The sequence below is a fragment of the Neopelma chrysocephalum genome, unplaced genomic scaffold (assembly GCF_003984885.1).
Source record: "Neopelma chrysocephalum unplaced genomic scaffold, ASM398488v2 Primary Assembly neopelma1_96537, whole genome shotgun sequence".
Classification (NCBI taxonomy): Eukaryota; Metazoa; Chordata; class Aves; order Passeriformes; family Pipridae; genus Neopelma; species Neopelma chrysocephalum.
Window position 1 is genome coordinate 272,491 of NW_020925183.1, and position 25,363 is coordinate 297,853.

Sequence of the window (25,363 nt, forward strand, 5' to 3'; positions counted from 1 at the left end):
GACCTGGTTTCACCTGGTGGGTAATGCAAAAAGATGGGGAGACACGTGTATCGGCGGAGGGGCATGAACATAATGCTCACAGATCAATATGACCGGCAATATGTCAGCTTTATTAGAGAAAAGACAGCTTATATACTGCTTATGACACACAGACATGTGATTCTTCTCCAGGTTACGTTGGATACATAAGGAAAACATACTGCGTTGTACAGTACTAATTGGACCACAGCAGGTGTCCATAAAATTTGTTTACCTGCCAAAAGAACTCCTCCTTCACCTTGGCACAAGGCCTGCAGCCATATTAGTGGCGCAGTATTTTTTACTATCTGCACCCAGCCATGCCAAGGCAAAGGTCACAGAAATGCAATAGAAATTGTTCACACAATTTCTGTATACCGACAAATCCCCCATTGAATTTTGAACAATTTAAATTGCATTTCTGTAACATTCCTTATTGTACCCATAACATTGCAATAAACACAAAGATGCAATAATACTATTATCATTAATAAACTTAATAACCTATTGACCCTAAGACATGTGCTCTCAAAGTGTGCTTAAAAGTGCTTCTCTAAATGTAGGGTTGGGACCCCTGGTGGCCTAGTGGTTAGGATGCGGCACTCTCACCGCTGCGACCCAGGTTCGATTCCCCGGTCCCCCGGGCAGATGGAACTCGTTAGCCCTGTGAGGCCATCCATCTATGAGAAGGTCACTCTAAACAAACCTACGCCCTGAGGACCTCACTGCCATTGTCCAAGCTTGCTTGGCCCCGGCAGATGAACCTTAGGATTAAAGGGTGGGCTCAGTTCAGCGCATGCTGTGTCTCACCTAAAAAATCCATTGCGCAGGCTGGAAAGGTAAAAGACCTTTCCCCAAATCTTCGTTCGCGAAGACTGGCCATTATTATCATTAAATGTAGGGTTTGTTCCTAAACATTTTATTCAGTCTAAAAGTGTCCTCTATTTTAATGTAAATGTATTTGTGTATTTGTTCATCCAAAAGTGTTTGTGTATTTGTTATCAGAACACAGTAATCATCATGCAGTCACACACATACACACATACAAACTTTCACAGTGGCTACTGTCAACACACTTTCACACAAACATACTGTTGAATTCCATGCCATTGTGTTTTAAACTTTCTTTTACTAACATGTAGTGAATAATCTAAGATCTTTACCTTCTATAATTATGTGCTTGAGTATACTAAAAAAAATTGTGCTTTAATAAGACTGAAAATTCTGTGCTGTGATAATACTAAAATGTGCTCTTAATGATGCTGACAAAACTGTTATATACAACACCTTCTAACAGTGCTAACATTGCCTACAGCACTGTTAGTCCTGATCTGAAGAATCAGCTTCTTTCCAGGGCTTAATCCATCCAGTCGGTATCCATCGAACACCTGTGTCTGTTAGGATACAAGCATAGCCTCTTCCAGTCATCTTCACTTCTGCAGGCCCTTTCCATTCCCCTGTTTGTGGATCCTTATATTGTACCTTAACTACTACCTGCTGACTTACCAGGCCCGACTGCAAGGAAGTGTTATGAATAACAATGGGAGGGTCTGTTCTAGTACCCGTCAGCCGCAAAAAATTCAGCACATATAACACTTTTGCAAGTCAGTCATGTGGACTGGCTAGCTCTTCTCCCCCTCTCTGTTTTTGCAAAAGTGACTTCAGAACTCCATGAGCTTGTTCAATGATAGTTTGACCTGTAGGAGAATGAGCAATACCAGTAACGAGAAATACCCCAATTCATACAGAACCTTTGGAAACGTTGTGAGGTATAACCGGGTCCATTGTCAGTCTTAAGTTCCGTGGGGATCCCTAGGGCCGCTATGCATGCATACATATGTCGAATGACATATCTGGTACTTTCTCCAGCCTGAGCAGAGGCCCACATGGCATGAGAAAAGGTATCAATGCATACATGCACATATTTTAACCTCCCAAATTCTGCAACATGAGTAACATCCATTTGCCAAAGCTGCAATGCTTGTAGCCCCCGAGGATTAACTCCTAAGCCAATGCCCAGTCCGTTCCTATGACAGGCTGAACAGGCCTGCACAATTCCTCGTGGTCCGATGAAGTGAGCCCAAACTGCCGGACTAATACATCAGCAGACTGATGAAAAAAGTCATGGGACAGGACTGCTTGCTGAAACTTATTTACTGCAGGACCAGTCTGTGCAGGTGCCACTAATTTATCTGCTCTGTTATTCCCAATTGCTAAACCACCATCTAGCTTCTGATGGCTTCTTATGTGAGTGACGAAATAGGGCTGTGTTCGCTGATCTAGCAAATGCAGCAACTGTGTCATAAGTGCTGCTAAGATTTTATTTTTCAGGGTTTTGATCATTGCTCACTTGATTCATTGCACTGTACCTACTACATAAAGTGAATCTGAAACCACATTAACAGGTTCTTCCTTCCAGAAGTTTAAGACCCACACCACACCCCTCAATTCAAGGGTTTGTAATGTGTCTCCTGGAACACCTGGAAGTATTTTATGTTTCCATTCTGCTCCCTTCTGCCAAGTAATTGCCGCACGCCGAGATTTTCTACCGGGGTCTGTAAAAACAGTAATCCCAGCAACTGGGTCATCTGAACGCAACACAAGCTGCTCAATTGTCTGATGTTGCAGCAGAGGCAACAATTTTTCTGATGGATAATGATTGGTGACCAGACCTTCAAAGTCTGCCATGGCTATCTGGAATGGTTCTGATTTCTCAAGCAACCATTCCAAATACTTTTGGGCGACTGGTACAAATATTACCGATGGATCTCCGCCAATTAAATCACAAACTCTCCGTCGCCCTTTTATGACAAGTTGTGCAAACAATTCAGGTCGTGTTATGATTGTCTTTTTGGGTTGATATGGTAAAAATACCCATTCTAAAATTCTTACACTGGTTGCGATTTGACAGATGATGCCCAATGGATGTTTTCTGCTCTCTCCAGAATTAACAAGTAGGTACTGCACTGGCTGGTCTTCAATTATTCTACAAGCATATCCTACAGCTATTTTTCCTGAGATATTAACTATAGCTGCTTTTTGGTCTTCTGACAATTCTCTTGGGAGTCCTGCCTGAGCAACTGATCCTAACAAAGGCATCAGAGGAGTTAGATCATCATTGGTTATTCCACACACAGGTCTGACCCACTGTATGTCACCCATCAGCTTCTGCACATCAGTCAAAGTCTTTATGGCAGTATTAATGACTAATTTCTGTGACCTCACTATACCATTCGTGATGGTCCAACCCAGGTATTGCCATGGCTCCTGCTTCTGAATCTTTTCAGGGGCAATTTTGAGGCCTTGTCGACCCAACTCTTGTTCTAATTGCTGTAACAGCACAGGCACATTCAGACTTTTTCCTGCTATCAGAATATCATCCATGTAATGATATACTAATAAATCAGGATGTTGGGTTCGAAATGACTGCAAGGCCCATGCAACATAAACTTGACACATAGTGGGTGAATTTTTCATCCCCTGAGGAAGAGTTACCCAATGAAAACGCTGTGCTGGTGCTGCTTTGTTAACTGAAGGCACTGTGAAGGCAAACCTGACAGCATCGTCTGGATGCAAAAGGATTGTGAAAAAACAGTCCTTTAAATCTATCACCAGTATGACCCAATCATGGGGGATCATCATAGGAGAAGGCAGACCAGGTTGTAAAGGTCCCATATCTTCCATGACCGCGTTGACAGCTCGCAGATCATGTAATAATCTCCATTTTCCTGATTTCTTTGTGTAGCAATAAACCTGCATTATATGGGAAAACTGTGGTTTAAGCATGTTTTAAAATGGCTTTTTTGTAGTCTCTTTGCTAACTCATGTTCTTCTTCCCAAAATCCCCCATGGTTAGTTCTTATCTCTGTCTCAGGAATGTCCTGAGAAGATATCAAGAAGTCTTCTCATTGGACCTTGTTAACCCCTTCCTTATTTGGCTGTTAACACCCTACCTGATTGGTTTTTTGTAAGACCCCTTACCTTAAATGGTCCCCTTTGACCCTCCCAAGAGCTTTATAAACCCCTACCCCACAATAAACTCTCTCTCTGGCCTCCTCTCCAAGTCCCGTGTGTTGTCTGTGGTTGCCACGGGACCTCGTGGTAGGGGGGAGGGGGAGCAGCTCTCCCCTCCATGTGTCCAGGACCCGAAGAAACCCCTGGAGCTGGAGTAACCCCTTCCCTATCCACCTCAGCCATCGGAAATGGTTCCTCAGATGGAAATGGAACTAGGACTGGTGCTGCCCCACATCATGGGAGGGGAGAGAGATCCAGATCTTTGGAATAGCAAATATGGGAGTGTTTCATGGACTCGTAGATGGAACAATATGTCCTGCATCCAATTGCTCCTGAACTAATTGTTGAACTATTTGCAGCCTCTCCTTTTTCAGCGACCACTGATCTATCCATACTGGTTTTTCTGTTTTCCACTGCAGTTTTAAGGTCGGCTGCCTATCAATGGCCGCTCCTGAAAAGGAGAAGTAACCAGATGTGCTCCCATTTGCCCCAACAGATCTCGACCTATCAGGCCTACGGGTAGAGATAGCACATAAGGACGCGTTCCCACTATTGCTCCATCAGAAAACGGAAAAGTTATCACATCCTTGCTGATCCATGTCTGCTGTACACTGCCTACTCCCTTAACTCCGGTAGGTGCCATTTCCACAGGCCATGCTTGAGGCCATTTATGCTTAGGAATAATTGAAATGTCAGCCCCAGTGTCAAGAAGCATAGTCATAGTGCTGGACTGTCCATTAGGATGCCGTATAATTACATCTTCCTCGGGTTTTCCCTGCTTTATGTCTACTGCTAACATCACCTCAGGGGGGCCTGTTGAGCCAAACCCCCCATCTCCTTGTGTCAGTGGTTCTGCATTAGGCACTTCTGCTTTAAAAGGCACTAACTGAGCTATTTTACTGTTAGCAGGAATAAAAACTGGTGGTGTTAAAGTATATACCATAATTTTGATTACACCTGTAGCATCTGCATCTATGACTCCTGGCACTACAAAAATTCCCTGGCGAGACAAAGATGAACGTCCTAACAAAAGAGCACTCAATCCTCTACCTAAAGGTCCTTGCAATGTAGAATCAATCAAGTGCACATTTGGAGTCTCAAGCATAGTATCTACTGCTGTTGCCAAGTCCACGCCGGCACTTCCTGCGGTGGCTGCACAGCAGTGTTCCAAGCACCCTGATTTGCTGTCATGGCGTGAGAGTGCATCGCGCTCCGTTTGGGGTTTCCCTGCCGTTTACACTCATTTGTGTTATGGTTATCCATTTGACAGTTATTACACCACCTTGACCCTCCTGCTGTTATTGCCGGGCGAGCAGTCCTTGGCAAAGGAAATGCTCAACACTGGGTACTGAAATGTCCCTTCTGACCACAAGCAAAACACCTTATTTCTTTGCGTTTCTTACCATTCCTTCCTTTCCCAGACATAATAGGCTTTACTACTGCACCTACTGCAGTAGTCAGATAGGCTGCGTCCTCCTGTTTAAGCATTCTGTTTGCAGCCTCCAGGAGTTGAGCTGCGCCAGTACCCCTAGGCAGTGTGTTTAAAACCTGTTTGGTTTTATCATTGGCGTTATCATAGGCCAACATATCGATAAATTTTGCCTTCATGTCACTGTCCATGTCTGGATCTGTATTTACTGACTGATATAAACGATCTATAAACAGATTATATGGCTCATTGGGCCCCTGTTTGATCATAGTACATGGGGGCCCTGACCTTGCATCCCTCACTGCAAGCAAGGACCTGTAGGCTAGGTCTTGGCTAGTTCGTAGTACCTCATCTGGAAACTGTGCTTGTATATCTGTTGTGTTGTACTGACCAATACCCATGAGCACGTCAGCCATAACGCCATGGAGAGGGTGACCTTGCTGCCTAGGCTGTGCTGTAGCTGCTGCACAGCTAGCATTCCATTTATTAAAAAATTGAAGCTGCTGAGAAGGAGTCACATAATTTGAATCCTGCCACAAATGCCCCCTTTTTAAGTTTTGAACAATTTAAATTGCATTTCTGTAATATTTTTTATTGTACCCATAATATTTTAATAAACACATCTACATACATACTTTGGCTCTCTTAGAGAGATCGTATAGTTGAGGAGCTTTTCCACAGCCTCTTCCTCTTTGGATAGGGTGGGCCCCATTTCTCCTCCCACAGTCGACTCACCTGGACAAGGCAAGATTTCTCTGTACCACGCGCGTGGCTTTACATTCGTGGCGCCGGGGAAAACGCCACCTCCAACGGCTGCTTCCCTCAACTCCTGCCATTTGCCTTACGTCCCGTAGAAGTCCCTGTTCATCGGGCACCAGTTATCGGCACAGGGGCATGAACATAATGCTCACAGATCAATATGACCAGCAATATGTCAGCTTTATTAGAGAAAAGACAGCTTATATACTGCTTATGACACACAGACATGATTCCTCTCCAGGTTACGTTGGATACATAAGGAAAACATACTGCGTTGTACAGTACTAATTGGACCACAGCAGGTGTCCATAAAGTTTGTTTACCTGCCAAAAGAACTCCTCCTTCACCTTGGCACAAGGCCTGCAGCCATATTAGTGGCGCAGTATTTTTTACTATCTGCACCCAGCCATGCCAAGGCAAAGGTCACAGAAATGCAATAGAAATTGTTCACACAATTTCTGTATACCAGCAGTTATGTACCACAAGGGGACCTAATTTTGAGTGAGAATGGTCTGTAATGTTTCATTGTATATATATATATATAGATGTATATAGTTTTAAAGGGATATAGTTTTTAAAGGGAGTTAATTTGGGCATGACATGAATGGCATAGAATAAGGGGTGGATAAATGTCCTAGTTAGAACAGCTGGGACCAGTTCATCACTGTATGGGTGTAACCCAAAACTGTGTATTCTATAGCCTTCCATGCCATTTCCCAGAAACTGGTATCAATAGACTATTTACACCTTCTGCCCAGAGCAGTCTGACTTCTCAGGCTATAAACTAGGTGTTAAGAGGCCTGCAAGATAAGAGGGTGCCTCCCTGTCCTCACACTCTTTTGTGGAACTCCCCGCCCTGAGGGAAGTACTGAGCATTCCTGCCTGAACTGAAGAATATATAATCTTGGAGTCTTGGAACTTTTGGAACCACTCGTGGGATCCAGAGGAAGACTGCAGACCACCACTTTCAACCAGACTGAGACCACCACTCTCGACCGGACTGCAATCACCACCCTTGACCAGACTGCAACAGCACTCTCACCAACAGGTTTTCCCCTCCTCTTACTTTGGACTCAGGGGGTCCAACGAACACCACTCTGTTCATGCCCCAGGGTGCTGGGTTATGCATTTGGGTTTTGTGGGTTAAAACCAATTGTTTGTCTGTATAATTGTACTTATTGTATTATTTTATTAAATTGTTATTCTGGTTTATAATCTCTCTTTTGAGTTGAGTTCATTTCCCCTGCTGGTTTACCTTTAAACCAGCACACTGTGTTACCACTCAGGGAGGGATACAAGTACATACTGGTACTGTTTGACACATTCAGTGGATGGCCTGAAGCTTACCCCTGTCGCACTAACACAGCAAGGGAAGTGGTAAAAGCTTTGCTTAACCACATAATTCCAAGGTTTGGAGTTCCTCTAGGAATGTCATCAGATTGAGGGACACACTTTATTGCAACAGTAGTGAAGGAGGTTTGTCACGTCCTGGGAATTGTTTGGGACTTGCATACTCCCTATAGACCTCAGGCAAGCGGCAAAGTAGAACGTATGAATGGTACTCTTAAAATGCAAATTGGTAACATTTGTCAGGAAACATCCATGTCATGGGTTCAGGCTTTGCCTCTAGCTGTTGAGAATTTGCATCCAACCAAGGTGGAGAGATAACGTAAGTCCTTATGAAATATTGTATGGAAGACCATATCAAGCTCCGCATATTCCAGGGGACATTCACATGAGAAGGAAAATTGATTTACAAAAGTATTTAATTGTCGCAACGCGGGAAGAATGAGACGCTCAATATGAGAATCAGCAAGCTTCAATTTATTATTTAAATAAGTTAACTTTTATACAATTTAGTTTGTTTTGGGCACATGCTTACAACAAGGTGATTGGATAGCTCAGTCTGTACACGCGTCTCATGTCTCCAGTTCATTGGACCTGATGTCCTGTCCATGCGATCTGAAGTCATACTTGGCATGTAGAGGTCTTCATAATTAGGGGCTTTCTGAAATTTGCAGGTGTACCTTTATCTCTAGTTTCTCAAGGCTTTCTTACTATAAACACACTATGTTCTCAAACCTTATAACTAGACACACAGCTAACAAGTATAAACATTGCATATTTTCACACAGTCTATAAGCATAAACATTACAGCTTACAACTTCTAGTCATGTCAAGCAAGGCCTACAGAAATGCAATTGAAATTGTTCACATAATTTGAATCCTGCCACATTTAATGGTCCTAGGCTCTACTTTACAGAAACTCCAGAGATTCATCAAGTTATCCAGACCCATAGGATTGGACACCCCTGCTCATCAATTCCAGCCTGGAGACTATGTTAAATGGTGGGACAGTGATCCACTGCAAGCCAAGTGGAGAGGACCATTCCAAGTCCTGCTGACTTCCCTCACTGCAGTCAAAGTTGCTGGCAAAGGACCTTGGTTTCATTACTCCAGAGTTAAGAAGGCTTCAGTTCCTGGAACAACTAGAAAATCAGAGCCTGACACCAATGAAGAGGATGTGGCTTAGACTGTTTCTTCCGTACATATTATCTGTACAGTCGGTAACTATGATTCAGGTTTAGAACCAAAATTTGCATCTGGCTTTAGTAAAAATGTATCCAATATTCTTCATGAAAATGAGTGCTGTATTTGCACTATGAATTTGGCTGAAAGTTTAAATTCTACATTGGGCTTTGGAGACATCCTCCACAAACTTACTTCATGGTTACCGAACTGGACCTGGATAAAACAACTGTTTATATCGCTGATGTACATAGTGTTTGTGTAATAGCTCATCGCATGACCTGATGCTGCAGGTGTTGGTCATCCCTTTGGTATAATGCTAGGTCTAAGTGGTAGAGATTGGACAAGATTGAGTTTTGTCCATCTCTAAAGGGGGGACTGATGCCTCAGAGCTTTCTGGATTTTTTAACTTTTGTAGATTTTAGAAGCAGTTGTGTAGTAAATGTAGATTTTAATGTAGCTGTATTATATCCCTTACCCTTTAACATAGCAGTTTACACATACCCAACCCTATTACCCTATTTCATATCAATACCCTAAATTCCATTAGCATGTTTAGTCTTGTTTTCAAGGTAGAATTGTAGAAAAACACCTCTGTTTAAGTACATCTCACCCTAGGCTTGGACCAGAAGATATCATGCAGACAAAGCAACCTTCAAGCCCAGAAGGAGCTCCAAGGACTGTACATACTGTGAAGAAGACGAAGATGAGGAAGAAGGGGTCCCAAATGCCCCCAGACTCAATTCCCGAAAGGACGTGCCAGGGGGGCAGAACTGGGCAGAGCCGGGGGGTGGATAGATCTGGGATTGGATGGACCTTATTATAAAATCATAGAAGCATGTGTATTCCCCTGGGCCTGAGGTCTGATTAAAGGACCCACTCTCTTTATCTTATACACTAAATTGGCCTGGAGTCTTTTTCTCCTCGGTCTCTTTAGGCTACAAAGCACACAGCTGCTGAAATTCAAAATTTCAGTTGTGAATTGCTACCTTTCTTCCATGACATTACCAAGAAAGTACAGAAGATGGCAGTAAAACACTTTGAGCCAGCAAAGACTGAGGCTTATCCTGATGTACTGTACCATTTCCCTCTATTTCCCCGTTATTTCAGTTTGCAGTATATCATTGCTCAGTTCCTGTTACTGGAAAAATATTTGCAAGGCTTTGAGACAGAAAATGAATTATCCTGCTTGTTTCATTGTTTTGGTGGGTCTGGTTCAAAATGCCAAACTTTTGGCAAGAGTTCAGATCCAAACTTAGGAGTTTGTGCAGTGACTTGAGGTTTGCTTTCTCTGTTCACCCAAAAATCACTTCCCAAATACTAGCTGCTTATGATTTTTTTTTAAGTTGGTTTCCTAAGAAAGATATATGCTGTCATGTTCTATCTTGTTTTCCCAAGAACTTTTGACTTCATTGGCAGATTTTAACTAAAATTGCAGATCAGGAGCAATACTAAAGATACAAGCTTTATGAAAGTAGGTGGCTAAACAGAGAAGGGAGACTGAGAAAGAACGGTGACCAAGGAGCTCGTAACTTTACTTTTACTAGATATCTCTTAACAGGTTCTAAACTTATGTGTAAAGAATAATTTGGGGGCCTTTGTCATAATAAAGTACCTTGCTCATAAGAACACCAAGTAAGGCTTGGATGGGTCATAGCATGTAGTCCAGGCTGTGTTAGCATATCACTTTTTTCTATCTCATTCTATGAAGTTGATTGATAAATGTTTTTGATACCACCCTCCCCAAATGTTACTTCATTTGCATATGGGCTAATTTATGTAAGCTTACACCTAGGTACCAACACATAATGTAGTTAGTTAATTTTTGAAGATCAATTGCTGAATTATTGGGTTTTTTGCTAGATTTTTTTGGTTCATTTTACAGACAACTGATGGTAGAATGTGGCACCGAAAGAGTTTTTGCCCCTGCCCCACACACACTTGAGTCCTAAATGCTCATTATTTCTAAATATATTCCTTCTTTTAGGTTTCTTGTAAATCATGCAGACTGCTTCACAGCAGTAAGCAGGCTATACATCTCAAGCTGCAGTTGCTTATGATGCTACAAAGTATAATTCATGTCTCCTTGCTACCAGGGTAAAGTACTATTTAAAAGTGGACAGAAATGTTAACAGGTTTCAGCTCTGGGCTATTGATGTACTCCTTATGAAGTGGATCACCTGAGGTACTAACAGTCTTCATCATCAGTAGACACAGGCAGTTTTGGAAAGGTGAGATCATGATGGTGTTTGGATTGCTCCTGAATGTAGAGTTGTCAAGGAAATGGGGTTCAACTGCTGCTTCTAGCTCTTTTTTTTAACTCTGTATCAGATCTTGCCTTTTTTGATTGTTTAATAAAACACAGAAGGGGCATGTAACATCTTTTAGACATATGTGTATATTTACATATATAAATATGCACCCATGGGATACAAATTTTCTTTTCCAATGTCTCCAACTCTCCCTTTTATGGGGCAAATATATAATGAATTTATGTGTAGCATATGAAGATCTAGTTAAACATAGGATGTTGTCAGCTGTTGAAGAACAGAATCCCAGCTGCACTTGAGTCCAGTTTCGTTGATAGCGACTCTATTGGCATTAAAATGTTTCTCATGGTCCTTTTGAGTTGCATTCTCTTCTTAGCTGGGTGAAAGCTGCTCCCTGCCTAGCTGTTAGCATGTGCAGGACAAGTTGGTCAATCCATATTTCGCTGGGCATCCTTCCCTGGCTCTAGGGAGAGAACAGATTGTGCCTCAGATGTATGGTGGGCAGGGAGTGAGGAAGCCTGTAGGGGGCGTGTCTGAGGTAAGGGGGGGGACGTACCGGGGCAGAGATGCCCCAGGGAGCATGCGCCAATATAGACAATCCTATTGGTTAAGGAGGTCACATGGTTCTGGGAGATAAAAGGGAGCGCGGATTTCAAATAAAGCCTCTTTGGTTACCATCTCACAAGGAGTGGACTGCATTTCTTTATCATATAAAGGCCAGCTACACGTGCTCGCTACACGTGGCGCATCGAACAGGGACCAGAACCTATATTAGGTTAGTATAGCTTAGCCTGCATCAGGAAATAGATCGGTAAACCCCGGGTATCGCCTCAATTTTATGCAGGTGGGGTTTTTTCAACCCAAAAAGCCTAAGACGTCTATAATCGTTGCCTCGGGGGCGTCCGAAGAACGAGAGTTAGTTTAGTGAGCTCAAAAAATAATAGGGAAAAGTGCACTGGAACAAAGAAGAAAGAAGAACAAGCCGACAGACTGGAGCGGCGGGCAACCGGAGAGAGCGGAGAGGGTCCAACGCCACACCGAAGCGGTGAGTCAAGCTGAGAGGCAGCCCCAACATCTAATACGCGGCAAGGACGCTTCCCTAAGCGGCACCGTGTCCGCAGCTCAGAAACCCGGGCCGCGGAGCACGCTAAAACCGCCGGGACACCCCCCTGCCGCCCCGCCGCCGCCGAGCCAGCCGCGCAGAACCGGCCCCACCGCTGCCCGTACCACCCCAGCCCCACCGCACGACCCCCGCGCCGGCTTTCTGCCCAGCAGAAGCGCCGCAGCTCCGCGCAGTCGGCTGCCGCCATCCCCCCCCGCGCACGCCACTAGCGACTGCCACCGGCTGCGGGACCGGCGCCTAGCGCCTGTTGCCTAGCAACCCGGCAAAAGCCGCGGTTTGCAAGAGCCGAGGAATCGACCGAGCCACGCTCGTGCGCTGGCCGCCCCCCCCACCGCCGCCGGGACTACTCGCCGAACGGAGCCCAGCGCCGCCTTACCATCGCCCGCGTTCGCCCGCTGCCCCTGCCAACCCCGCGCTGCGCTCAAAAGCCACGCGGAACTGGCAGAAGCTGCGCCGCGACCCCACCGGACCCCCTGCAGCGCCCAGCGCACCGGAGGAGCCTCGCAGCCACCTCCTGCCGACCCACGCATGCCGATAGCCACTGTGTGAAGCTTCCACGCCAAGGAGAAACCCACCAGAGACACGCCAGACCCGGAAGGAACCCTTCGCCGCTTCTCCGCCGCTGCCGCCGCACGAGCCGCCACCGCCCGCGCCGAGAAGCAGCCCCGCGCCGCCGCTGGAGCCACCCCGGACCCCGCGCCGCGTAGAGGGACCCCCCTGCCGCCGTCTGTAGCCGTACCGCACCCGCCGCCGCCGCCGGAGACACCCCCGGACCCCGTGCCGCATCGAGGGACACCTCGCCGCTGCACCCAAGCCCCGGGGACCCGCGCGGACCCCGCAGAGACACCGAGAGAAAAAAAAACCGCAGAGAAACAACCGTCCGAGAAACCGAAAGTAAAACTCAGCAGCCGAAACAAAGAACTAGCCACGAGTACCTGCAGCCCGGGACTAAGGTAAACAGAGGAGATCTTGTCTCCATGGAAACCTCACAACACGTTGAAACATCATTGCTACACAGCCCCTAACAGTAACGTTACAAATAAATACATAAGAAAGACTGGGACACATTCTGAGCCACAGCACACAAGCGAACGAAACAATTAACCCACACTCCCCCCCCACACACACGGCTAGCAGCAGCACAGCCCATAGGCATGAAGGGGGGAGGGAAAGGAGCAGTTTGTGAGTTAAAGTTCGTCTCGGGAGCCGAGAGCCAAGGGGACGCAGCTCGCTGGGAGGGAACAGAGCCAGAAATGCGAGATCCCACCCCATGGGGTCAACGCAGGAGGCTCTGTTACAGTAAAGAGGGGGGTAACCCAGCATACTTACCACCCCACGCTGTGGATGACCAGCCACCGCGTGCCCCAGCGTGGCAGCCGCCACATGGCCCGGGAACTAACCCATCTCTTCCGGCCCCAGCGCTGCCCCGCCCCACCCATAGGCACGAGGGGGGAGGTAGCCCCGCCCCCTCACCGCCTTCACCACCCACCACCACCCCCCCACAGGGAACCGGGCTTGCTGGGACCACAGCGGGGGAGGCATGGGGGGATGAGGAGGAGGGAGCCGGGATGGTTTCACCGGGAGGGACCGAGGAGGCAAACGGGGGAAGGTCAGATAACATGTCGAAACAATGTCGGGACAAGGCATTTCGAGTGAGTGGCTTGAAGGATATTCAGGCATGCTCAAGTGAATTCAGCCAAGGTCAGCCCCCTCAATTCCAGCCTCTGTTACATGAGGCTACAGAGAAATTGAGGCAGTCGGTAAGAGGTGCTGGCATGTCCTTAACCAATAACCTTAAGTATTTAGAGACATTGAGTTCCATCTATTTTTTCACCCCACATGACTGGAAAGATCTAATGAAATGAGTTCTTAATAACACCCAATATACAGTCTGGTTATCTGACTTTTGGGAGAATTGTGCCAAATATGCAGCTAACACCCAAGCAGGCATAACAACAAACCAATTAACCGGGGAAGGAAGTAACAACACGGTAGATGCCCAATCAACCTACCCCCAAGAAGTATACAAAATAATAGCCAAACAGGCCCTGAAAACCATGAGAAAGCTTCTCACTGCAGACCAAAACAGCAACCTGTCCTGCACAAAAATGTCACAAAGTTGTACTGAACCAAATCCACAATATTTAAATCGGCTGCAGTCTGCTTTAAACAAGCAAGTTGAATACAATAAAGCCAGAGAGATGCTGTATAAGCAATTAGCTTTTGAAAAGGCGAACACAGGCTGTGAAAGAGCTTTGCAGGCCCTTCCTGAAAGGGAAGGCTACAGCATTGCTGAGCTAGTTCGACCCTACCAAAGAGTTGTCTCTGTGGAGCACCAGTCTGCCTCTATAGCTGCAGCCCTAAATGCCCAGCTAGGAGTACAAGAAGAGGCCAGACATAGGGCAAGTTGTGTTGGATGTGGTAACACTGACCACTTTCAAAGGGACTGCCCTTGGAGACCCTTAGCAGCAACATCTCACAAGTACCTGAACAGCAGGAAATGGGCTAGATTGTACCAAGGGTGCTGTGGGCGGGGCAGGGGTCTCGCCATAAGCATCGCACTGCTTGCTGCTGTGCTACTTGCCATCCTCTTCTTTGCCATCAGCTTTCATGAGCAAGAGAGGAAGCAGCTTGAAGCAAGCTGCAATGTGCCAGCAAACAGCCCCAGAAATACCCCTAAATTCTGCACCCCCAAGAAAGGTGACAAGTGGAGAATACTGCAACATTTAAAAGCAGTCATAAAGCTTACAGGAGCATTGCAGCCTGAACTGCCCTCTCCCACTATGCTCCCAGCAAATTGGCCATTAGTGGTAATTGATTTAAAAAACTGTTTCTTTACCATCTGCCTACACTCTGAGGATGTGCCAAGGCTTGCTTTTCCCATCATGGCCTTGAACAATGCACAACCCATGCAAAGCTATTGCTGGGTTGTCCTTCCTCAGGGGATGCAAAATAGCCCGACGAGGTATCAAACAACCACGATACACCATTATACAGATGACATACTAATAAGCACAGCCACAGGAAATGAACTGCCATTTACTCTTACTGCTCTAATCAAAGCTGTCCAAGATGCAGGGTTACAGGTTGCTCCAGAGAAAATCCAGCAATCACAGTCCTGGACATACCTTGGACAGAAAATCGCACAGCAAGAAAGTTCTCCACAGCTACTGCAGCTTGAGGTAAAAAACACTTTATATTTACATGAATTGCAAAAGCTTCAGGGGACCATAATTGGTTAAGGCCTATTTTAGGCATAACCACACAGGAGCTACACCCTCTGTTTGAGCTGCTAAAGGGAAACTCCAACCTAACATCTAACAGGTCTCTGACAGCAGAGGCCAAGCAGGTGTTAGACATTCGTGCCAAGGCAATAGAGGGCAGACAAGGCAGAAGGAGAGATCCTGAACTGCAAATCTGCCTGGCCTTCGTCCCCAGCAGGTACCAGCCATTTGCAGTTTTGTTTCAATGGGATCAGACTGAGAAAGACCTACTGCAAACTCTACAGTGGCTATTTTTGCCCCACACACCACCTAAAACTGTGTGGACTACTAATGAGATGTGTACAAAGCTTGTCATTAAAGGCAGAGGACGACTGCAAGAACTAGACGGAAAGGATTCTGCCATCATATACATTCCAGCTACGAAGGACAACTTGGATTGGAGGCTAGCTGAGGACGCAGGATTCCAGGCTGCCTTGACAGGCTTTCACGGTGACATTTCCATTCATCTCTCCAAACACAGGTTGTGGGCAGAAATCGGTAGTTTACCTTTAAAAACCACAACCAGATGCAAAAAGGAACCAGTGAAAGGCCTCAGGGCCTTCACAGATGCATCTGGGAAAAACACAAAAAGCTGCAGTGACTTGGGTAATATCCTGCTACAGAACAATGGGAACGAAAGGTACGGACCATGAACCAGGGTTCTGTACAGGTTCTGGAACTGGCTGCCATTCGTATTGCCTTGGGGAAATTTTCTGAACAACCTTTTAATGTTGTAACTGATTCTTGTTATACTGCAAAGTTAGTATCCCATCTCGAGAGTTTGTTTCTTTGAGATATCGTTAACCTTCACCTGTTATTTGAAATGCGTTCTGTTTGGTTTCTTGTTAATTGTAGAAAGTTTTGATTTCTATGTAATGCACACAAGGTCACACACTGACATGCCAGGGCCAATAAATGACAAGAACTGAGAAGCTGACAAAGCAGCAATGGTTAAGACCATACCTAAAGTCTTAGAGCAAGTGATGCCAATTTCTGCCCCCAAGAAGGCGCGGAGAGACTGCTCAGAGACAAAGTTTTAGTCTATAAGCAGGAGGTATTTATTTTCACGGCTGGGGAGCAGCCCAGGTCGCCCTGGACCAACTACTCCACCTGAAACGTGCACAATCGAACTTTTTATACACTTTTTGCTAAGCAATTACATCACATATTATGAATATTCATTACATTGCAACATCTACTTTTAATATTCATAACAGGTGGAGTTGAGGCGGAGTTAGAGGCGTGGTCCTCAATTTGGGGAGAACTTCGGTGGTAGTTCCGGTGTTTCTTCATCATGAATCCCTGTCCTCTTCATCATCATCCTCCTAAACTTTTGAACCTTACCTAATTTGGGTAGTTTCCTTATGTATTTGGCAGGGATTTTCAATATCTGGCACAAGTACTTCATTTCTTGGCTAGTCCCTCTTCTTATCTCTCTTTGTTTCCTCCCCATATGCCTCCCTTTGTGTGTGCTAGCATTTTCTCTTCATGTTTATGTTCTTCTGTGTCAGAGTGTCCTGTATCCTAGTGAATTTATTGTCTCCGCTTTCCTAATGCTGAATTCTATGTGCCTTGCTTAAAGCCTGCATTCATCTGTGCTTAACTCTTTATAGTACTTAAATTCACTTTTCAGGTGTTACCTGGCTTCATTCCCCCCCTTTTCTAAAACTTACGAATTCCTTCGTCAAGTTCTAATCTTAAAGGGCACTGATATGCTTTTATCATTGCCCAAATTATTTGGGTTCTTTTAACCATGGTCCTTAACTTACACCACAGGCATATATTCATGAGGTTAATTCCTTCGTCAAGTTCTAATCTTAAAGGGCACTGATATGCTTTTATCATTGCCCAAATTATTTGGGTTCTTTTAACCATGGTCCTTAACTTACACCACAGGCATATATTCATGAGGATTAATAGGAGTGAGACCCCTGGTGGCCTAGTGGTTAGCATGCAGGACTTTCACTGCTGCGACCACGGGTTCAAATCCCGGTCTCCTGGCCTGATGGAGGTCGTTAGCCCTGTGTGGCCATCCATCTATGAGAAGGACACTCTAAACAAACCTACGTCCTGAGGACCTCACTGCCATTGTCCAAGCTTGCTTGGCCCCGGCAGATGAACCTTAGGATTAAAGGGTGGGCTCAGTTCAGCGCAGGCTGTGTCTCACCTAAAAAATCCATTGCGCAGGCTGGAAAGGTAAAAGACCTTTCCCCAAATCTTCGTTCGCGAAGATGGGCCATTATTATTATATAATAGGAGTATGGCTATAACTATAATTAATATGGGGTGTACCAGGTAGTGAAAAACTTGTGTTGCTGTTGGAGAGTATCCCATGAAGATGTCCCACCAGTGATGTTGACCTACTTGTGCAACTTTCGTCAAGATACTCTTTATACCTTCTGAATTATGTTCTACTTGCCACAACATGCGTCGAGTCGTTTGATTTACCCTTTGAACAAATTTTTCTATTTCAGGATGCACAAACATTTCTTTGAGAAGCTTAGTATCCATGCCTATCTGTAGTTTGGGTATCTCATGATATAGAGTATACTCAGCTTCAATTAATTGCTGTGTAGTTATAGGAGCAGTGTAGCTAAAGTCACAACCTACTACTTTTGTGAAATTACATATGCAAAAATTAGTACCGTTAGTCACTTCAGGACAATTATCTATAGTAACGTCATTGCAAGCGGTTCTAATACAAGCGCATCCATTTCCTATATAGAATACTTGTGATCGTGCTCTATTGTGCGGAAGCATTTCAAAAGTACATACGCTATCTTCAGCATCTAGGCATAAGTCTTCAGCCTCTATAATGGCATTTTTGCAAATATAACCTAATTGCCCTTTAGGAATACATGCTTCTGTGCTAATTGATTGCCACTTGTTCTTAGTGTTGTCATAATTTGCCCATACGTTATGGTCTACAGGTTTGACAACGACATTCTGGTGTATAGTTCCTAATGTCAGAATGGGGAATATAGTTCTCTCTTCTGCAGCACTGATAGTGAGGACATAGACCTCAACATGTTCTTGTTGTGGATCATAAGTAAAATTGACTAGTTGCCACCAAGCTTGGTGGTCCCTTTCAAATTGTGTAGTGGAGCCACCTCTTAATATCATTTCCCTTATTTCTTGAGGTAGTATACCTGACATTCCTTCTCTCAAAATTCCTGCTGCTACTGACTGTACCCCTTGTTGCGTCTGAACGCACTGGATAGCAAGTGCAATTTCTTTGCTAATATCCCCAGCATAATCAGCAATTTTAACAAAATCTTCAGTGGTGTGGCTGGCTACTAGAGTCATCAATTTAACTACTAATGATTGTGTTTCTGCTAAGGTTAGCATAGATGAGCTTAAAGGTACTTTAAGCTTTCCTAAATTAGAAGTGACGGTACTTAACTTATTTACTAACACTTCTTGATCTATCGTGTTTAGTATGCCGAATCCTGTGCCAACCCATCCACCTATATCCCTTTGTGTTCGTTTACGGTATGACCTGGTCGCTAACCAAGCATTCCAGCCTTTGAGGCTTTGCTGTACAAACGGCTGACAATCTCCCTGTAAATGTGTAATGTCTGTCTGAATGTTCATCTGTATTTTCTTCAGAGAATATGTAGGATCTAACAACAACTTTAGTTCGTTTGACTGTCTTATTACTTGAGGTCCTATAAAGGTAAAATTATGTACTCTTTTACATTCTACAGGTGGAGTAATTTCACGCGATGGGTTCGCAATTGGATCTGTCATTAATATGATCCTTCCAGAGCCTTGGGCTATATTAACACCTTCTTCAGGAATGGGTTTAGAGTACTTGATATCTCTATCACACTCGAATTGCATTGTTTGATCTAGCTCAAATAGAATCTCACATTGTGCCCTTCCCCCTTCAAAACTGTCCCATTGGCATGAAACTGGTTCTCTCCGTTGAATCCAAATAATGGGCTTGCCACTCTTCACCTGGCTATAAGTGATCAGCCCATTCGGTCTATGGTCAGACCCATATGGTCTAGATTTAACCGTCAGTGTTAGTCTATCTGTTGTTCCTATCAGGGTTTCAACCTCTCGGCATCCTATTTGAATATGGTCACCTTTCTGTGGTGTGAAATAATCTCTGCTGTGCCATTCTAGCGTGTAAGGTTGTTTGTTACATAATGCATATATCTCAAAGTATGGATTTTCTTCTAAGGGTGGTCGTTTGTATGCACTAGACCATGGTCCTTCTGAAGTAGAGTTTTGGGATAGAACAATACTTATCAAAAGTCCAATGGTCAGGGTTGAAACGGTTCGGAAGGGCGTCGGACTCATGATGTCGGGTCTTCTTGCTTATCCTCTGGAGCTTTCTTGACCCGAGAGTAGTGAATCCATGTAGGTCACTCCTTGATCCTAACCATGGTGAAGGTGGTCAGCAGCACTCGGAAAGGTCCCTCCCACTTTTCTTGTAAGGGTTTTCCTAAAAGATTCTTAACATACACCCAATCACTTGGGTTAAATGGATGCAATTTACAGTCAGGTTGCTTGGGCTGGTGTTCTATTACTACTGTGGCATTCTTATCAAAATGTTTTCCTACAGCGATTACATAGTCATATATATATTGATTACCTATTTGGTCTACAGCATCACTATTTACAATCTGCATAGCATAAGGTCTTCCATACAGGATTTCAAATGGGCTCAATTTCTCTTTTGATCGAGGTTTGACTCTCAACCTAATCAGAGCAATAGGCAGAGCTTGGTACCATTGTAAGTTAGTTTCTTGGCATATTTTAGCAATTTGTTGTTTGATAAGATGATTCATCTTTTCTACTTGCCCACTGGCTTGTGGCCTGTAGGGCGTATGCAATTGCCGTCTAATTTGCAATGCTTTGCTTATTGCTCTTACAACTTTTGCACAAAAATGCGAACCTCTGTCTGAGGATATACTCCTTGGTACTCCAAACCGTGGTATAATTTCATTTAATAAGACTTTAGTTACCTCCCTCTCTTTATTTGTTCTGCAGGGAAACGCTTCAGGCCACCCAGAAAATGTATCAGTTAGTACCAATAGGTACTTATACCCCCCTTTTCTTGGGAGTTCAGAGAAATCAATTTGCCATACTTCACCTGGGAATTTACCTCGATTTATTGCTCCTTGATGTATCTTGGTCCCTGTATTTGGGTTATTCTTCAGGCATCGTTCGCATTGAGATGTAACCTGTTTTATGGTAGTGAATAGTTTTGGTCCTGCTATCCTAGCTTGTAAATACTGGTAAAGTGGATCTAAACTCCAATGCGCTTTCTCATGTTCTGTCTTTACAAATTGCCACATTAATTTCCCTGGTATTATTAGTTGTCCTGTTTCTAACTGACCCCATCCATTATCTAACAATTTGCCTTTGTTCTTTTGAATCCACCTATGATCTGAGTCTTGATAATCTGGTTGAAAGTTAGTATCTAGTTCCCCAGGTACTAGAGCTGTTATAACCGCTTCCTCGGTTCTTGCAGCAGCTAATTTAGCTTCTGCATCAGCTTTCCTATTTCCTATCTCTGGAACAGTGTTACCTTTCAGGTGTCCTTTGCAATGCATTATGGCCACTTGTGCTGGGAGTTGGACTGCTTCTAACAATTGTAGAATTTCTTCTGCATGTTTGACCATTTTCCCTTGAGCAGTTAGCAGTCCTCTTTCTTTCCAAATTGCTCCGTGAGCATGCACGACGGAGAAGGCATACTTAGAGTCTGTCCAAATATTAATTCGTATGCCTTCTGCCAATTCCAGAGCTCGGGTAAGGGCTATTAGTTCTGCCCTTTGGGCTGAGGTCCCTGCAGGTAAAGGATTTGACTCGATTACCTCTTCCGTTGTAGTCACTGCATAGCCTGCCATCCTTACTCCTTGCTTCACGAAGCTACTGCCGTCAGAAAACCAGTTGTCTGCATCTTCAAACGGCTCTTCTTTGAGATCCGGGCGGCTGGAGTAGACAGCTTTGATGGTTTCCAGACAGTCATGCTCAATTGGCTCTGCTGATATTCTTCCTTCTAAAAATGAAGCTGGATTCACAACATTAGTCACTTGAATGGTTATGTCGTCTGACTCAGCTAGGATTGCTTGGTACTTTAGGAATCTGGAAGGCGACAACCAATGGCCACCCTTTTGTTCTAGTACAGCGGACACAGTATGGGACACTAACACCGTCATTTTCTGGCCCATTGTGAGCTTTCTGGCCTCTTCTATGTTTATGATCACTGCGGCCACCGCTTTCAGACAGCTGAGCCATCCTTTGCTTACTTCATTCAGCTGTTTGGAGAAATAAGCCACGGCTCTTTTGTGTGGTCCCAACTGTTGCGCTAAGACTCCTAAAACCATCCCTTGCCATTCATGAGAGAACAGCCAAAATGGTTTTGTTACATCAGGGAGGCCCAAAGCCGGGGCTCTCATGAGTTCTTGTTTCAGTCTCTTAAAAGCTCCCTCTGCTTCGGGAGTCCAGACCAGGATATTCTTTGCTTCTTTTAATCGTACAATGGTTTAGCGAGTACCCCGTATTGATAGATCCATAAACGGCACCAACCTGTCATCCCCAGAAAGGCTCGTAGATCTCTCACCGTCTCTGGTTTGGGCATCTGGCAAATGGCTTCTTTCCTTGCTGTTCCTAGGGATCGCTGTCCTCTGGAGATCTCGTATCCTAGGTATACTACTTTTTCTTGTACTAGTTGCGCTTTCTATTGAGAAACTCGATATCCGCTTAACCCCAAGAAATTCAACAGAGAAATAGTCCATTTAACACACTCTTCTTCTGACTCAGTTGCTATTAATAGATCATCCACGTATTGTAGAAGAGTACCATCTCCCTGTGGCCTTTCCCATTGTTCCAATTCTTTGGCCAATTGATTCCCAAAAATTGTTGGACTATTCCTATAGCCCTGAGGTAACACTGTCCAGGTTAATTGAGTTTTTCTCCCTTTACTCACAGATTCCCATTCAAAGGCAAAAATCTTTTGGCTTTCTGGGGCTAAGGGAAGGCAGAAGAATGCATCTTTTAGATCCAACACGGTGAACCAAATTAAATTGTCTTTTAACTTAGTTAGGAGTGTGTAAGGATTAGCTACCACTGGATGTAATGTCTTTGTTATTGCATTCACAGCTCTTAAATCTTGAACTAGTCTGTAAGTTCCATTAGGTTTCTTAACTGGCAAGATCGGTGTGTTATAATCTGATTCGCATTCTATTAACAGCCCTAATTCTAGAAATTTTCTAATTATGGGTTCGATCCCTTTCCTGTCTTCCAATCTCAGGGGATATTGCTTCCTCACCACTGGTCTTGCTCCAGGTATAAGTTCAATAATGATAGGTGTTGCCTGTTTCGATTTCCCAGGTACATCAGTAGCCCATACCAACGGGTATGCCTCACTTATGATTCGTTCGATGTTATGACTTTCAGGTTTTGGTGCTATACAACTGATTGTCAAACTTAAAACCGTAATTAGTCGTTCTTCATTTACCTGGAATTCCAGTTTGTCTCTGTTGAATTTTATTACAGCTCCTAAATTTTCTAATAAATCTCTACCTAGTAGAGGTTTTGGAGAATTTGGTAAGTACAGAAACTGGTGGATCCCCATTTGTTTTCCAGTTTTGTATTTAATAGGTTTTAGGAAGTAAGCTTTTTCTGGTTGGCCCGTTGCTCCTATAACTTGTACAAACTCATCGCTCTTTGGTACTAATTCTTGATTTAGAACTGAAAATGTTGCTCCTGTGTCAATCAGAAAATCTAATTCTTTTTCACCTTCCCCTAGCTCCATTTTAACCAGTGGGTCTGCTAGGGATCGACTCACCGGTCCTCCTCAGTCACTACCCTGGTGTGCAAGGGCAGTGTTTGTGAATCTTTCCCTTAGTTGAGGGCAGTCTCGCTTCCAGTGGCCTATCTGCAAGCAATTGGAACACTGATTCGGTCCTACCCTGGTTGGGTGGGGTTGAGGTCCTCCTCTCCCTCTTACAGGGTAGCCTCTACCTCTACCTCTGGCATTTGCTTCTGGGAACCTTGTGTTCTGAGTTGCCACTGCTACTGCTACTACTCGAGCAAGTCTCTTGTCTTCCCATCTTTTTTCTTCCTTTTCTCTATTATTATATACTTTCCAGGCCTCATTCATTAATGTTTCTAAGTCTCTGTTTGCCGGGTGCTCAAGTTTTTGCAACTTCTTTCTTATGTCAGAAGTACACTGCCCCATTACTAACCCTAGCAGCTGTTGTCTCCCTTCTTCCGATGCTGGGTCTAGGGGTGTATATTGTCTCATGGCAGTCCTGAGTCTATCCAGAAACTCTGAGGGAGTTTCATCTTTTCCCTGCCTAACATCATACAAGGCTGCCCAGTTAATGGCTTTAGGTATTGCTTTTCGCAGACCTAGTGCTATTAACTTCCTATATTGCACTAACCGTCCATATTGTTCTGGATTGTTCGGATCCCACTCTGGATTCCTACTTGGGAATACAACTTCTAACTCTTCGGGCAATAAGGCGGCATGATCTCTCCCTGTTTTTAATACTAGTTCCTTCTCTGTTTCTGTTAATTCTGATAGCATTACCTCTATATCACTCCAGTCAATGTCTAGGTTCTTTGCTATCAACTCGAACCTCTTAGCTACTCCCTCTGGATTTTTTCTATAATTCCGGGCTTCTTCCCTCCAACTGTTTAAATCACTTGTCGTAAATGGCACCTTTACTCGTCCCTGGTCTCCTGCAATGGGCATTATCTGTCGAAGGGGAGCTACTGTATAACTTCCCTCGATCCTCTCCCTTGCTTCTTTTCGTGCTACAGATCTAGTATAGTGTGGGTGACTAGTCCCTTCTCCAGGGTCTTCTTCTTCTTTGGCCCCAGTATCTATTCTATTCTTTCTCTTTTCTTTTCTCTTTCCTCGTTTCGGTTCTTCGTCCTCACTCCCCGTTCCTGCCCAATCATCTTCTGTTAACCTTCTGACATGGTTCACACAGTCTAACCGCCTTTCTTTCTGGGTTTGGAGGAGACGCTGTCGGCGCTCAGTCTGCCCGGGGCTGCACTCCTCGTCTTCCTCTATCCCTCTGGTATCCCTTTTATCATCTATTTGAATCACTATGTTTAATCTTTGTGAGTTGTTTTCCTTTTCTCCTTGGATTATAATGCCACCATTCTCGTAATTGGCATCTCTTGGTGTGCTACTTTCTACTCTATAGATGCTTTCTTCCTTTCTTGGTGTACTGCTATCTCTATTTCTGCCGTCTTTTGGTTTAGACGTACTACCCTCTCCCCTGTGATCCTCTGGTCTTGTGGGGCTACTCTTCTCCTTATCAACTTCTGATCTAGGTGGACTGCTCTCCTCTCTGTAACTTTCTGATCCCTGCGGACTACTCAGCCCCTGCGAGCTACTTTCTCCTTGGGGGCTTTCTGATTTTGATGGGCTACCTTCCTCCCAGCTGTCTCCTGATTTTTGAGGGCTATGCCTTGGGAACCTCCCTAGTTCCAGTGACCTATCTCCTAATAGGCTGGTGTCCCTTTCACCCTCTCTCAGCTTTGGGGGTGGTATCCCGTATCCTGGAGCATATGGTTGATACTCCCATAAGCTTACTCTCTTCCTCACTGTCCCTTCTTTTTAACTTAAGGCACTGTTGTCCGATGCTACAGGCATCACAACAGCGCTCCTTTGTTTTCAGATTTTTCTTATCTTTTTCTAAAGCCAAGACTAAGGGGTCTTGCGGTGCTACATTTACTCCGCACTCCCTCTGCCATTCAGGCTTGTTCCTCAACGTAAAAAAACATATCACAATAGATCACCTCATCCCACTTTCCCAATCGACGAAGGAACAACATAAGTTGTAAGATAGTGTTATAATTTATCGTCCCTTCAGGTGGCCATTTCTCGTCATCATCTAGTTTGTACAGAGGCCACCATTGTGTGCAGTATTTTAAGAGAGTCTTTTTGCTTATGTTTCCCCCTGGGGCTCCCCCTAGATCCCTC

At 44.6% G+C, this 25,363-nt stretch overlaps 1 long non-coding RNA gene across 1 annotated transcript; it reads right to left on the minus strand.

Moving 5' to 3' along the window:
- Positions 1–1,317: 1,317 nt before the first annotated feature.
- LOC113981422 lies at positions 1,318–17,190 on the minus strand. The gene is made up of 3 exons (XR_003538409.1): positions 17,022–17,190; positions 10,283–10,286; positions 1,318–1,327 (listed from the first exon to the last, which is right to left on the minus strand). It is a non-coding gene; the product is annotated as an uncharacterized LOC113981422 (long non-coding RNA).
- Positions 17,191–25,363: the final 8,173 nt, after the last annotated feature.